The sequence below is a fragment of the Lepisma saccharinum genome, chromosome 3 (genome assembly GCF_977018435.1).
Source record: "Lepisma saccharinum chromosome 3, izLepSacc3.1, whole genome shotgun sequence".
NCBI lineage: Eukaryota > Metazoa > Arthropoda > Insecta > Zygentoma > Lepismatidae > Lepisma > Lepisma saccharinum.
In genome coordinates, this window is record NC_139231.1 from 94741412 (window position 1) to 94754972 (window position 13561).

The following is a 13561-nucleotide window of genomic DNA, read 5'->3' on the forward strand; positions in this document are numbered from 1 at the left end:
GAATACGTGATGAAGAATTCTTTACCATAAATATGAATGAGGAAGGATAAAAAAAAATCATGAAAATGCAGAAAGTGGGACCTAATAAGAATATCAGCTTTAGATATAAAGGTGCAGCATGACATGAATGCACTATAGATATGACAGCTATAACTAATGTATTATTAAACAATAAATCCACATTACCATTTTTCTTGGAACAAAGAAGCGATTAAAATTATCCATTTGTCCGAATTCTTACACCATCCCAATAACATAAATGACGTAAACCTTTGATAATTGATGATTGAAAGATGCTAATAAGAATGATCGAATAACCGAAGAGCGGAAGCGACAGTGAGGCATTGTTTTTAAGTGACTGTGAAAAATACGAAACTCTGAAAGTGATGAATAGGGGCAGCGTTAAGCATTTAGCTTTTCAAGATTCAGCTGCATAAATAAGACTCTTAAGATGCTTCCTTATGCATACAAAGATGTGCTAAGAAGAAAAAATCCCACGGGCAGAAAGAAAGTGTCAAAACAGAAAGAGGACGAGAAGTAATCTTTTCTTCCTTGGATCTCGGCCGCATTTATTTTTCGGATGGGAGACAGGGAGAGAGAGAGAGAGAGAGAGAGAGAGAGAGAGAGAGAGGTAATGAGACAAAGTTGGAAAGGCAGAGAGAAAAGGACAGTCCTTGAATTTGTATTTTAATATTTCACGTTGCTTTTCTGCCATTTCAGGATAATTTCGACGCTGAAGATGAATGGTGATTAAGTGAAACTGATGAACGGTTACACATACTGAATCGTATGTGCGAAGGGGTCAGATGTAGAACTCGAATGCTTCGGATAAACGCAGACAGAGATCTAGAAAGTGACCTACTGAAACACTAAGGGAATGGGATAGACACACAGGGAGAGAGAACAAGAGAGAGAGAGAAAGAGACAGAAAGGAAGTGAAAGGAGGGAACAAATGGCACAAAGAAAAGAGAGGAAAGACAGATCAAGATAAAGATAATCAGAAAATTTAGAAGCGGAGAGAGAAAGAGATAGGAAAGAGGAAGAAATGTAGAAAAAATACAGACTGAAAGAAAGGGCAGAAAGAGAGAAATAAAGGCAGAAGAAAGAGAGAAGAATACAGTGAGAAACATAGAGAGAAGGAAGAAAATGAAGTGAAAGAATGGGAGAAAGAGGCGCAGAAGGAGAGAAGTAAAGAGGAGGAGATAAAAGTACATGAAAAGAGGAAAAATAAATAGAACAATAGAGAGGGATGACAAGAGGAAGAGAGATACAGGTAGAGAGAGGGAGAGATAGTACTGTACAGAGCGAGGAAGGTGGAGAGGAAAGAGAACAAAACACAGAGAAACAGAAGGGGGAATTAGTAGAAAAAGAAGAAGGTGACAAAGAGAAAATATAAAGGGGAGAGCAGCTATCTCTCTGGTTTCAGTGAACTATGACGTACCGTGTAATTAATATTTTACAATGTGCATACAGTAAGGGAACAGAGGTAAAACCATAGACACCAATTCAAAATGTCTGTGCAAAAAAAAAAAATACTTCCATGTTCATAACACCAGCCATCAAATATGATTTTGACTTAATGCATCGGTAATCTGAACCGGGGTTAACATGTAATTCAAAACCATGCTGAAGATTCATCTTCGCTCCAAAGATATCCCAGGCAAGTTTCTCTAAAAGTCTCAGATGAAATGGAGTCGGATTTCGACTGAATGCAAGAACCACTGGATTTGAAAACATTTTCCGAAAGCAGCAACACTTATGATTCCCTTGAGCCTTCTCTATTTAAAAAAAAAACAACAAAAAGTCTCTCTCCATTGGTTGTTTGCTTTAGAGGGGGGGACCCAGGTGAGCAGAGCAAAAATATTGGAACGGAATTACTAGGCAAACGGCCCAGGTTTAATCTTGTTGCAGGTACTTCGGCGAGTAAACAAAGTAAATGGATTGGAGAATAAAAGGTACCACAGACGAAATTAGGAAGGCTTTTTCCGTCGGGATAATCCAATTTGTTTATGTTATTTGATATTTTCTTCTCCCTAAAGTAATGCCTTTCTGAGTTTTTTGTTCCCAAAGTGTGTTGTTGATGAAATTTCTTTCTCTCTCTCTCTCCTCTAGTTTGGTTCCCTCACTGCCAACGTGGAAGGTCTCCATGGGGTTACTTGTTTTCGTACGAGGATGGAAGATGCAAAGTCGAATTATCCATGCTTAGGGAATATTTTTGAGACAAGTCATCCTGTCCCAGGCGACTATCTATAATATTTTTTTTAAGGAAAATGGGATTATGGAGTCTATCAGCGAGCTCCGCTTTCTTTAAAAATGTCAGGGCAACACGCTGAACTTTTGTGAAGTAACGGGTTGCGTACTTGCTAGGGGCACAAAATGCAACACTTCATTGGTGCTTTGCTAAAATATAGAATAGAATCAGTCGTCCTCATCTAACCCATAGAAAAGTAACACTCTTAAAGTTTAATTGCCCATATATACACTCAAAATACACACAAGAAAAAAAGTAGCACGAAGAAAAATTTATTTGACTTGGAATTATTAAAACACATACTAAATGCATATACTTTATATTCGTTGTTGACAGCGAACCAGGGGATGGTAAAAATCAAGAGACAATACACAAACTAAAGTTGCTTATCAGGATAGAGTGCAAGTTTTAGAAAGCTCAATGTATTTACCAGTAAATCCTTAACAACATTAATTTGCTCCTGACTCTTCAATAACGTAAGTTTATAAATTCGTCGCCATTTTTCTACTGAGTAAGCCTCCTTCCTGATTGTAACGACGTTGCCTTGTAATTAAGGGGCCTAGGGTTCGATACCCTGTGGAGTCACATAGTGATTCGGATACCGTCAAAACTCTACGTCTTGTCCCAATTAGCCTATCTGTGCATAAAAGCAGACTTAAAACACAACTAAAACAAACAAACTCCTACTGAGTAGAGTCACTGCAGTGGCCGAACGCGTTGATTGGTCGACTCACGAAGATTCGAGGTTCGGGCCTGGGTGTCCCTGTTCAAGCGTATTTGATCCTCAGCGTCGCGATTAACCATAACAAGCGAAACATTGACATAAGACAAACTCAAATACTAATGAATGGGATGTACGTTCCTGTGGGGGGGGGGGGGGATAAAATAACTTGTTTGAGGGATAGTCACATTTTTGACGCTAATGTTTTCATGACGATAAATGAGCTAAGCAGCTGATTTGGGGGAAGGAGGTTAGTTCGTTTGCATACTTTTGTTTCATTAATGTTAGCAAAGAGAACATTGATTTTTGTTATTTAGCGTCGATTTTCCGCCATTTTGGATAATCGTGACGATGAGGATGAGTGGTGATATGATGAAACTAATGAAAGGACACTTGCAAAGAACACCCATAATCAGGACGAGATTCGAGCCTGCGACCCCTGGATCGTAGCGCGTTGTCCTAACCACTCCACCAGGGAGTCGGCTAGCAAAAGAGAAGAAAAACTGTATTTTGTGTCATAATGCTTCGCTAGTTGCGTTTTAATATGGCCGTTTCTTGTAATATTTCGCTCGTGGAGTACTAATGTGGCCATTTTTGTGAAAATACGTTGCTTAAGGTGTTCTAATACAGCGATTTTTGTGACAGTACTTGTGTTATGTCGTTCTGGTATAGAAATTTGTGATAAAACTTTGCTTTTGGCATTCTAATATAGCTATTTTTGCGATAATAATGTCTTATTATTAATAATAACCAACGAAATTATGCATTTTTTCCAACAAATATTAATGTCCTGCATTAAATTGCAGTGCTATACGAACGTCAGAAAGATATCGACAATATTAATATGAAATTAATTACTCGAAACACAGGAACGATTGCCTTCAACAAGCCATTAGATTTGTTAATGTCGTTCATGTCTGGATACAGAAACGATTGTTTAATATTTTCCGAGAAAAATCCGTAATAAAAACAATGACATATTGTAAACAGCATTCAGAAACAGATTTTACATTCATACAGCTCACGACCATAAAACCTATTAGCAGGAAATTGTTTATTGATTATTTAACAATTTTATTTTCGCAGTAAAGCGCTGTGTGTCATTCAAGAAGTTGAAACAGGAACGAGCGCCGCAATTTTTCATCGGCTGTTTTAATACGCCTGGATCAAAGCATTCAACGAACAAAGCATACGTGTAATTAGTAAACTTGCCACAAATACCTATTTACTAATCCTCTTGTTTTAATGGGGGAAAATTCTTTCAATGCGTTCACGATGCAGAATTGAAAAGCGTTAAATGAAAACTTTCTGTGGATATACATTGTGCTTGCAGTTTCAAATATCTGACGATAGAGGCCGGGCAAAGTCAAATTATTAGTTTTGACAATGCATACAAGTCTTGTTCAAGCTATGAAAGGTTAATACCACCATCATTTGTTGGTGTGTCATGTGCATATTACAGCACGGAAAAACTGCATCACAGGATTGTGGAAAGTGAGGTAGGTGGTAACGCAGTACTAAAACTTACACAAAAAAATCATGAGGCACAATACAAATTACTGTCAAGTTCGTGGACTGGTGGCTCTGGGAGCCAAAGCTGGGTGTACAGTCTTAGAAAAAAATACCTGGGCCAAGGGACGTAGAATTTCGTAACGTCTTAAGCCTGTTGTTTATGCAACCCAAATAACAAAATATTCGCTTAAGTTTGCCTGGTGATTCTGAGTTCTCGGGAAGGATTGAGCTTTGATAGCATGAGTCACATGACTCGTGCCCCAGCCACAACAAACAGCTGGGTGCTACGATGCCTCCAGAAGAAAATTTCAGGAACTGGTTTCTTGACGAAGCTACTCGTAAGGAAATACTATTCTTTCAAGTGATATTAGAGTCATTGTCAAGAAGGTTCGCTGAAATGATGGTTCTCATCACAGACCACATGCCACACGTTAATTGTTTAAGTCCAGTTCATGCACTGGACCTACAGATTAAAATGGGATCCGAACCAAATCCTCTCTATTTGGTATTGAATTCGGAAGCCTTTCATTACATGGCGAAGACGTTACCACTACGACATCAGAGAGGCAATGGAACCCCTTGAGAAGGAGATAAGCGAAAATTGCTACGTGACAAACCATATTTGCCCGTAAATTTTAAAAATAAGACAATATTTTGTACTGACAGTTTCGAACCGTGGGAGAGGCATATATTTTTTTGTACCATCGTCCATCTCACGAGTTTATAATTCTTCCTCACCGACACGATTAACGCGAGTGGTAGAAGAAAAGCGAAGTAAAATAACTGAAACAGAAATAAAAGGAAAAAGCGAAATAAATTTTATTCATAATATTCTGCAGTCACTTGAGTTGTATTCACGGGATGCTATCTTTAAAGAAAGCCGTGGTCGCTTCCTTGTCTTTTTCGCTTCCTTTGTGCTCTTGCTTCCCCCGTCACGATTGGTCTAAAACTAATTAATGCGACGTTAATTAAACAATCCAAACAACGAAACAATGCACAATCAACTGCACAAAACAACATTCCAAATGTTTTCGAATCGGAAAACAATTGAGATGCTGTAAAATGACTTAAGATGCAGTAATAAAGTGGGAATTCGGTACCGTATAGAATTAAATCGGTAGAGATGTTCGCTTTGATTGGATGTTTGTTATTTAGATTTGCTATTCTTTCACTTTTGGCAAATAGCGACGATGAAGATGAGTGATGCTGTGATGAAATTGATGAAGGGACACTTACCAAGGACACCCACGCCCAAGTCGAGATTCTAACCAGTGACCCATGGCATCGTAGCGCGCTGTGCTAACCACTCCTCCATGGAGTGGACATTATAGCATATTTTGTGTGCTCAATTGGGATCAATCAATGGAATGAATAGGCATATTATATGATTAATAAATTCATATCATAATACCACGTCATATTATTCGGCACGAAGTAACATCAGAGACATTCAATCTTGCATTTTTGCCTTTCAACTAATTCTTTGAATTCAGGTTAATCACAACAATAAGATAAATTATGAAGCAAATGATAGTTATTACGAATTACGTGACAGAAACAACATTAAGCAGGCTCGGTGGTCAAGCTCATTAAGTGATTGACATTCGATATCGTCGCCAAAGTTCCCGGGTTTGAGTACCGTCCTTGTCGGGGGTGTTTGACTATTTCGTCATCAATTTCATGTAATGGTCACTCGTCCTTATCGTCGCGATCATCGAACAGGGAATAAAAATTATAAAAATAAATACGATGGAAGAGTACTTACTTCATCTCTCACGAAATCTCCTACAAAACCGGAATATATAAAATACATGTATATTCATTCACATACATTTTCGATTTCTATATTTAACTAATCGAGACCGAGAACGGGAGAGCAATTTTCAATTCGACAAACCGAGAGACGGAGAAACTGTCAAGTCTCGTTTCTTCTTGGCACCTCCGTAATCGAGTTGTTCTGTTTGTCATTGGCTTTGTATTGGCAATTATTGTAATTATTCTTTCCCTGCAGGTAAACCATAACGATGAATTATGATGAAATGAAGCAGATAAAAGGGCAAGAACAAGAAAGTCATGCCTGTTCGGGACTCCAACCCAGAACCTTACGTAACGAGATTTGAAATTCTGGAGAAGGCGTCCGTGTTTCGCTTGGTTTTCTCTTTCCTCTACTTCCCTTATATTATCATACATGTATAATAAAAATGGATCTGATACGATATGTTGCGATTCATAATTGTGCTGGTTCGATGCTACAGATGTGAACTCCAACCTGCAATATATTATTCCCTTTTGTTTCGTATCTGGTTGAACATGAAATTTTCTTACACTGTGACAATTTCTTTCTTAGTTTTGGTTTGGTGCACAGATATGCTAATCTGGACTCGACCTTCAGTTTAAAGTGGGATACTAACCACAATGTGCATCCACCGTGTATCAAACCCGGGATCCACTGATTACAAGGCGACGACGTTATCACTACGCCATCGAGGAGGCCCCATGACAAAATGTTATTCACTCGATCTCTACCATAATTTATTTCAGCATTTACATTTTCGTTTTCTTCTTCTTTTTTCCTTTTGTTAACTACTCTTATACAACTCTTTTTGCGTCTTCGAATTTCTTCTTATTTCAGGAAAAAATAATACATGCAGGCTGTATAAAAATCCCCCGTTCAAATAGATAAAACGTTCACTCTCGAGAACTAATTTACATGTTTATCACTAACGTAACCATTAGGAAACTATTGAAATGTTAACTGATATAACTGCAGATGAAACAATACTTACAGCCACTAACGAAATATCTATTCTTGTGTAGCCTCACAGACAACAAGTATCTGGTGAGTCATTCACTCTTGCTGACTACGGGCGAAGGTCACTGAACTAAAGGGTGGTGGCAAGCAAGCAGGCTTCTGCTCTACCAAAGACGAGGTCACGTGTTCCAGTTATCAATGGCGTACGAAATAAGGAGGAACACAGCTATCTGACGTATGATTTGGTCCCGTCATTGCACGTAGAACACTTTATCGTCGTGGCCTTGAAGTTCCCTCAGGGCACTCCTACGTAAAGGCTTCTCAGCTAGAAGGATATCTTCCCCATTGAGTGGAGGAAAAGTGGGTGCGTATAGAGGTCCTTCAACTTTCGTATTCTTTTTCATTTCAGAACCCGTGCTGTATCGTCGACTTAATCCAATCTATCCGATGTAGGTTTTAGGTTCTGTTTCTGTTCGGTTATTTCACGTTGTCTTCCTGCTTATGTTATTCGCGACGAAGGTTCTGGATTCGATAATCTGGACAATAACGGGATTGTGTTGGTTGCTTGATTTGGTGTCTTAAGTCCACTTTATGTCCTGTTAGGCTAATCGTGAATGGACCTACAGTTTAAAGGGGGATCCGAACCACTATGTTCCTCCACCGAGTATCGAACCCGGGATCCCTTAATTACAAGGCGCCCACGATCCCACTCCGCCATCGGGGATTGTGTTCGCAACGAATGAATCAAATTTGAGTGATATGATATGCAACCATTGGAAGACTATTGAAAGAAAAGCAATGGGAACCTGCCAGTTTTTCTACTGCAGACAGGAAACCATAAACATGGAAGAGAAGCTTATATTCTATGAAACCTGACGCTATGTGCTCGAATACTGGCTAAATATAATCCATAGAGGCATAGCAACGTTAAACAACCTCTTATATGATACATATAGGTTTAAAAAGGTCGAAATACAAAGATTGTGTGCCCCTCACTGATGGCGTAGTGGTAAGGCCTTGTAATCAAGGGGTCTGGGGTACGATACCAGGTGATCGCACATAGTGGTTCGGATCCCACTTTAAACTGTATGCATTTCAGATTAGTCTATCTGTGCCGGTGACTCAGTCGGTAACGCGTCTGACTACCATGCTATAGGCCCCGGGTTCGATCCCCGGCCGGTTCAAGCCCGGGAACTTTTCTAACGTTGGAAGCGACCCCGGCGCCCACCCAGCGTCGAATGACATGGGTACCTGGGGGAAACCCTGGGGGTAAAGGCGGTCAGGGGCGTGATGCTGATCACATCACCCACACTCACGAACGAATCAAGAAAGTGTGGGGCGGCGTGATGCTGATCACATCACCCCCACTCACGAACGAATCAAGAAAGTGTGGGGCGTTACCCCCACACCCCCTATACGATTTCATGTCGTAGCGCTAAGCACAGGTGAGAACTTTACCTTTTTTTTTTTTTTTTTTTTGCATAAAGTGGACTTACAACAAAATTTAAACTTGCGATAAAGATTATGATAAGGTATTAAAGAATTGGGTCTAACACATTTTTTTATTGTTTACCAATGACATTGTTAACTAATATTCTTAATTTCAGTTTCAAGATGAAATCGGCTACGAAATAAATAGAGTGGGTTCATATTTCTGTTACGAAATTCCACTTTTGTAGTAGACCTGTGCCACACTAAGATGTGACATAATAAACAAATCTGAGACACTTTCAAAGTATTAAATTGCTATCTACGTATTTGGGAACAATCTTTCAATATAATACTTTTTTTGGACGCGTCAAATCATAGTATTTAATTCCTGTTTTAGCAGCTTTAAGAAACCTGATTTGGAGGGGGGGGGTTACAAATGCCCTTTCTGCTCCCGTCAAGTTACGCCTATGACAAACAGGAATTCAAAGTAAAAGACTGTCCCGACTAAATAGGGAGACACGTCTGATAGATTTACAATTGGGAAAATCATAATTAAGCGTGTAGTTGAAAACAACCTATTTTCATATATTGCATGCAGCTCTACTTTTTCTGCAATGTGGATCAAGAACTGGGGACGTGGAGAAGCACAACACTCCACGTAACCAATAGTCACGTGACCCTCTTTGCTTTCCTGCCATGTTGACCTTCGCGTGGAACACATTTCTCGGTGTTAAGACAGGCAAAATAACCCGATCATCGAAGGGTGCAATATGTGTTGCCTACCCTCCTGCATTACTTGCTCCTATTAAAGCCTTATGGGGAAGAACTTTTTTCCATGACTGTACTCTGTCAATGTTGACGGAGAGTTTTCCTTCTACCAACAGTAACGATCTTCATTTGGCGATGCAGCACGGAATCCAGTGCCAAGCAGGTGGCAGTTCCCGGACATACATTCGTTGTGTAGAAGGCACTGACTAGAACGGCTCCGAAGTGAAATCACTGTGATGCAGGAAAAGTGTGAATATATGGATACAAAAACACACGTCATACAATTGCATGAGGATTTTGACTTCCCAAAACTGTAAGACCCAGTGGCGTAGCGGCCGCCCCGCAATGTTCTCCCTCTCTATGATCCTGAAATTTTATAAAATCCCAGAAATTCGATTATTTAAAATAATATATTTACAAAACAGAATCTGGTTTCCAGTAACATCATGCAGCAATATCTGCTCAGTCAGAGGGTGCCGGGCAACTTGACATGTGCTCCCCAACCCCTCCCCTGAATTGCAGAATTAACTTACTTGCTCGCAGATGGCCATCGATAGGGAAAAAATCATCTCGTAGGTACACCGTTTGTGGCAAACGTATACTCTGTCAACTGCCTACAGTTACAGTATCAATCCAGTAGAAAATTTCAGTTGCTCAACCAGTCGACGCCTTATTGCTACACAATAAACAATCAAACTTATTAGCAATAGTATTAGTTTTACGTGTGATATTTAAAATTTAAATTTCCACCAAATATTTTCAACAGGGCCACAAGCCTTTTCATATTCAAAGAAGAGCTGAGATAAATTTGCCATATTGCTCAAACCTGTTACGTGTTACTTCAAAGGCGCCCAAAAACTCAGTAGAAGGTGGGACCCAGGCGGCAATTATCCCTTTATCCAAAGGGTCATTACACTCTCTTCTGTCTCACAAGGTATACAACGTACGGGTTACCGTATTTGCCAATCCTTTTTTGTACACATTTTTGAGGAAAAAGTTTTATCACTGAATATTGTAATTAATTTACAGTATTGCAAATGTAAAGTAATATGTAGGCCTACTTTCAACAAATAACTTACCAATCTAACTAGAAAAGAATACATTTTAATATTCTTCGTCATACACCGCAAGGAAGAAAGAAAGAAATCGTCTAACTCAGAACAGAGAAAATTTCCAGAAATGGAGGTAATAAAAAACTGAGTATCGGCGTTTAAGACACACCATGTTTTTCAGACCCATTTTTAAAGGGAAGAAGTGCGTCTTGTACGCAGGCAAATACGGTAAATGTCACCATCATATTTGGGGATTTTGTGGATTTGAAGTTCATTTTTCTTCTATATAGAAATTTTGTGGACATTTCTGTCAAACCAGCTATTTTCCAGTGTGTTACGATTTCCTGAACTACAGTGCTTGAAGTGGAAATTCCTAGCTGTGAAAATGCTTGCTCGAGTTTTGGGATGGACGGAAAAATTCTTGTGTGGATCAGCAAGGATGGAATTAAATGAACTGGGGATGCCTAATACGTTTGAAGACTTTAATATTCTGTCTTATATCACCAAGTTTAACAGGTTCGAGAATATAACATAAGTCCACATTATGCTCATGGTTGACTGATCGGTATTGGAACTGCAGTTTAAATTTCGAGCCGAACCACTGGAACCACTGTGTAATATGCCTGCAAAGGCGATCGAACCCGAGACCCCTTGAGAGAATACGTTTTTGTCTCTGTTTATGCATTTTACTCGTCGTCTTATCATTTAGTTTACCGTGGCAATGACAATGAGGGACATTATGACAACGGCATACTATAATAGCCCTGGTCCCCTATCTTTGCAAAACAATACGCTAATCTCTAGAAGATGGACGTCAACTTGGTTCCTGTTTACAGTACTACATCTTGTTTACATAATATAGTGCAAGTGTAGGTTACAATTGATTCTCGGTGAGATGAGGTAACTTTGATCCACCACTGGAAGCGACCCCTAGATATTTCATTTGGGGGGTCACCACGTGAATATAGATGCCACCATTCAACTCTGTACATAAGGTTCCCTGTTCGACGACGTCACGAAAAGATCTCCATCATAAATCCTGTTCGATTTATTAGTTTGATGCGCAGTTACAGATTTACCCTGCATATAGATACATATTTTACATTATGCTTAGGTCTACTTTTTGACATTCTCTACTTGCCCCGAAATGTTTTTGTCTGCTATCCATTTCCGCTTGGTAGAGGGGCGCCAAACCACAGTTCTGCCTAGGGCGCCAAAATATCTAGTTACGGGGCTCGTATATACGTGATAATATTCTCGATAATTTTTTTCACCAAGGGGGCCCCAACATTTTACTTGCGGGGAGGCCACAGGAAACTGCGCTACGACACTGGTAAGACTTTATGGCAGAATTTGCTGTCAAGATATGGACAAAAATTGCAATTCATACACCTAGTCATCTGTAACATATGCCAGGAAGAACCACGTCGAAGTGTCCATTGTGTACCACGAGTAGCAATTGAATCTCATATCAGGCACCCTCATCAGCTTATTCCACACATGACTATTCAAGCACTTGCTGCACTCACTACACTCATCACCATGGGCAGAAAAGTTTTCGGAAGGGGTTTCGACAGAGTCATAATTTTCATAGGCGATATCCCCCCCACACACACACAATCACTTAATGTGTGTGTGTGTGTGTGTGTGTGTGTAGGCGGTAATTATTCAGCACATGAAAATCTCGAAGTTTACAACACTATCTCTAGATGTAGTAACTATTTTCGAATATCTGTAATAAAAATTGAACATTTGCAAGAAATTTCTGAAACTTATGTTGTAGAAAATTAGCATAAGACCATTCGAAATATTCGGACTGTTTGCTTTGCACAAAATCGATAATTGAGTTTCTGAAATAGAGATCAGGATAGGATGTTATTTTCGCAATTCCTGCACCAAAATATACGGAGCCATATTTTTATTACTTGAATGGTTTTAAAGTTTAAGAAAGTTATCGCTGGAGTCCATTATTTGCGTCAAATCTACTTCATCTGTAGAAATTCAGAACATTGCGATAGACCAAATGAGTGACAGCTAGTACCATTTCTCATGTGTAGATGTAGAAATAACGTGGATTTAAAACATACACTAACTTAAATTATATGAATTTCAAGCTAGGCTAAGTAAAGAAAACATGCAATCATTCACTAATCGGTCCCATTGATCTAGATGATTACGATGCTTTTAATTTACTTACTTCGCTCGTTACACTAGTCGCTACACCACAGAGACCACTTGATTGGCTCGTCCAAATTTATTTCCGCACCATTGTGGTTATAGCGAGGTGTAAATAAATTCCCATAAATATCCCCAAACGACAACCAGGTACACTCACGTCTCTGTTGGTTCTGAGGAAATTTGAAAAGGAAAAAAAAATACCTTCTTTTTTATTAGCGCCAGGAATTCAACGCTATGGGAGGCCTATTTGAACAGGCTGGAAAAATTATGAAAGTTTATTTAAAATTCTTTCTGAATTCCCGCTTGCTGTCATCCTCATTGACGACACTTTCAATTTCTCTCCCTCTTTCTTCTTTGCTTTTTTTGTTCCCTTTTTATCTCCTGCAGAGAGCTAGTAAAACCGAGACCCTATTCGTTAACACAATCCGACAGTGTTGCCAGTAGTGCATCAAATATAGCTGAGTGAGTGAGTAATGCTGAAACATAAAAATTATCTTATTTTTGTTTATGTACTTTCTTTACTGAAACTAATATTTTTATCAGAATTTCGATTTCGAATATACATATCTCTTCTTTGTTGTTCATTTATGAATCGTTTTGTAGGTCTCGTGGAATACAATAATAATAATAATATACTTAAGTGATATGCACGGCATGACAACAAGGTACATGTCCAAACAGGAGATACAAAATTACAAAATTGAATATAAAATTATAAAATAATAAAATGGATCTTACAATCTTATACATCACCATATAGTAACTTTCACAAGTTCAGATATTAAACGTTTGGCCTTTTTGAGAGATATTAAAATTGAGGTATTCATCGTATTCCATCTGGGAATTTTATAACATATATTATTTTTTATCCCATAAAGATTTGGGAATATTTGTAG

At 38.9% G+C, this 13561-nt stretch overlaps 1 protein-coding gene across 1 annotated transcript in view; it reads right to left on the reverse strand.

Annotated features, from left to right (window-relative positions):
* The window catches only part of LOC145985612 (protein turtle homolog A-like), an 836473-nt gene that overhangs the window by 128668 nt on the left and 694244 nt on the right, over nt 1-13561 (reverse strand). The gene's annotated exons all lie outside the window — the stretch shown is intronic.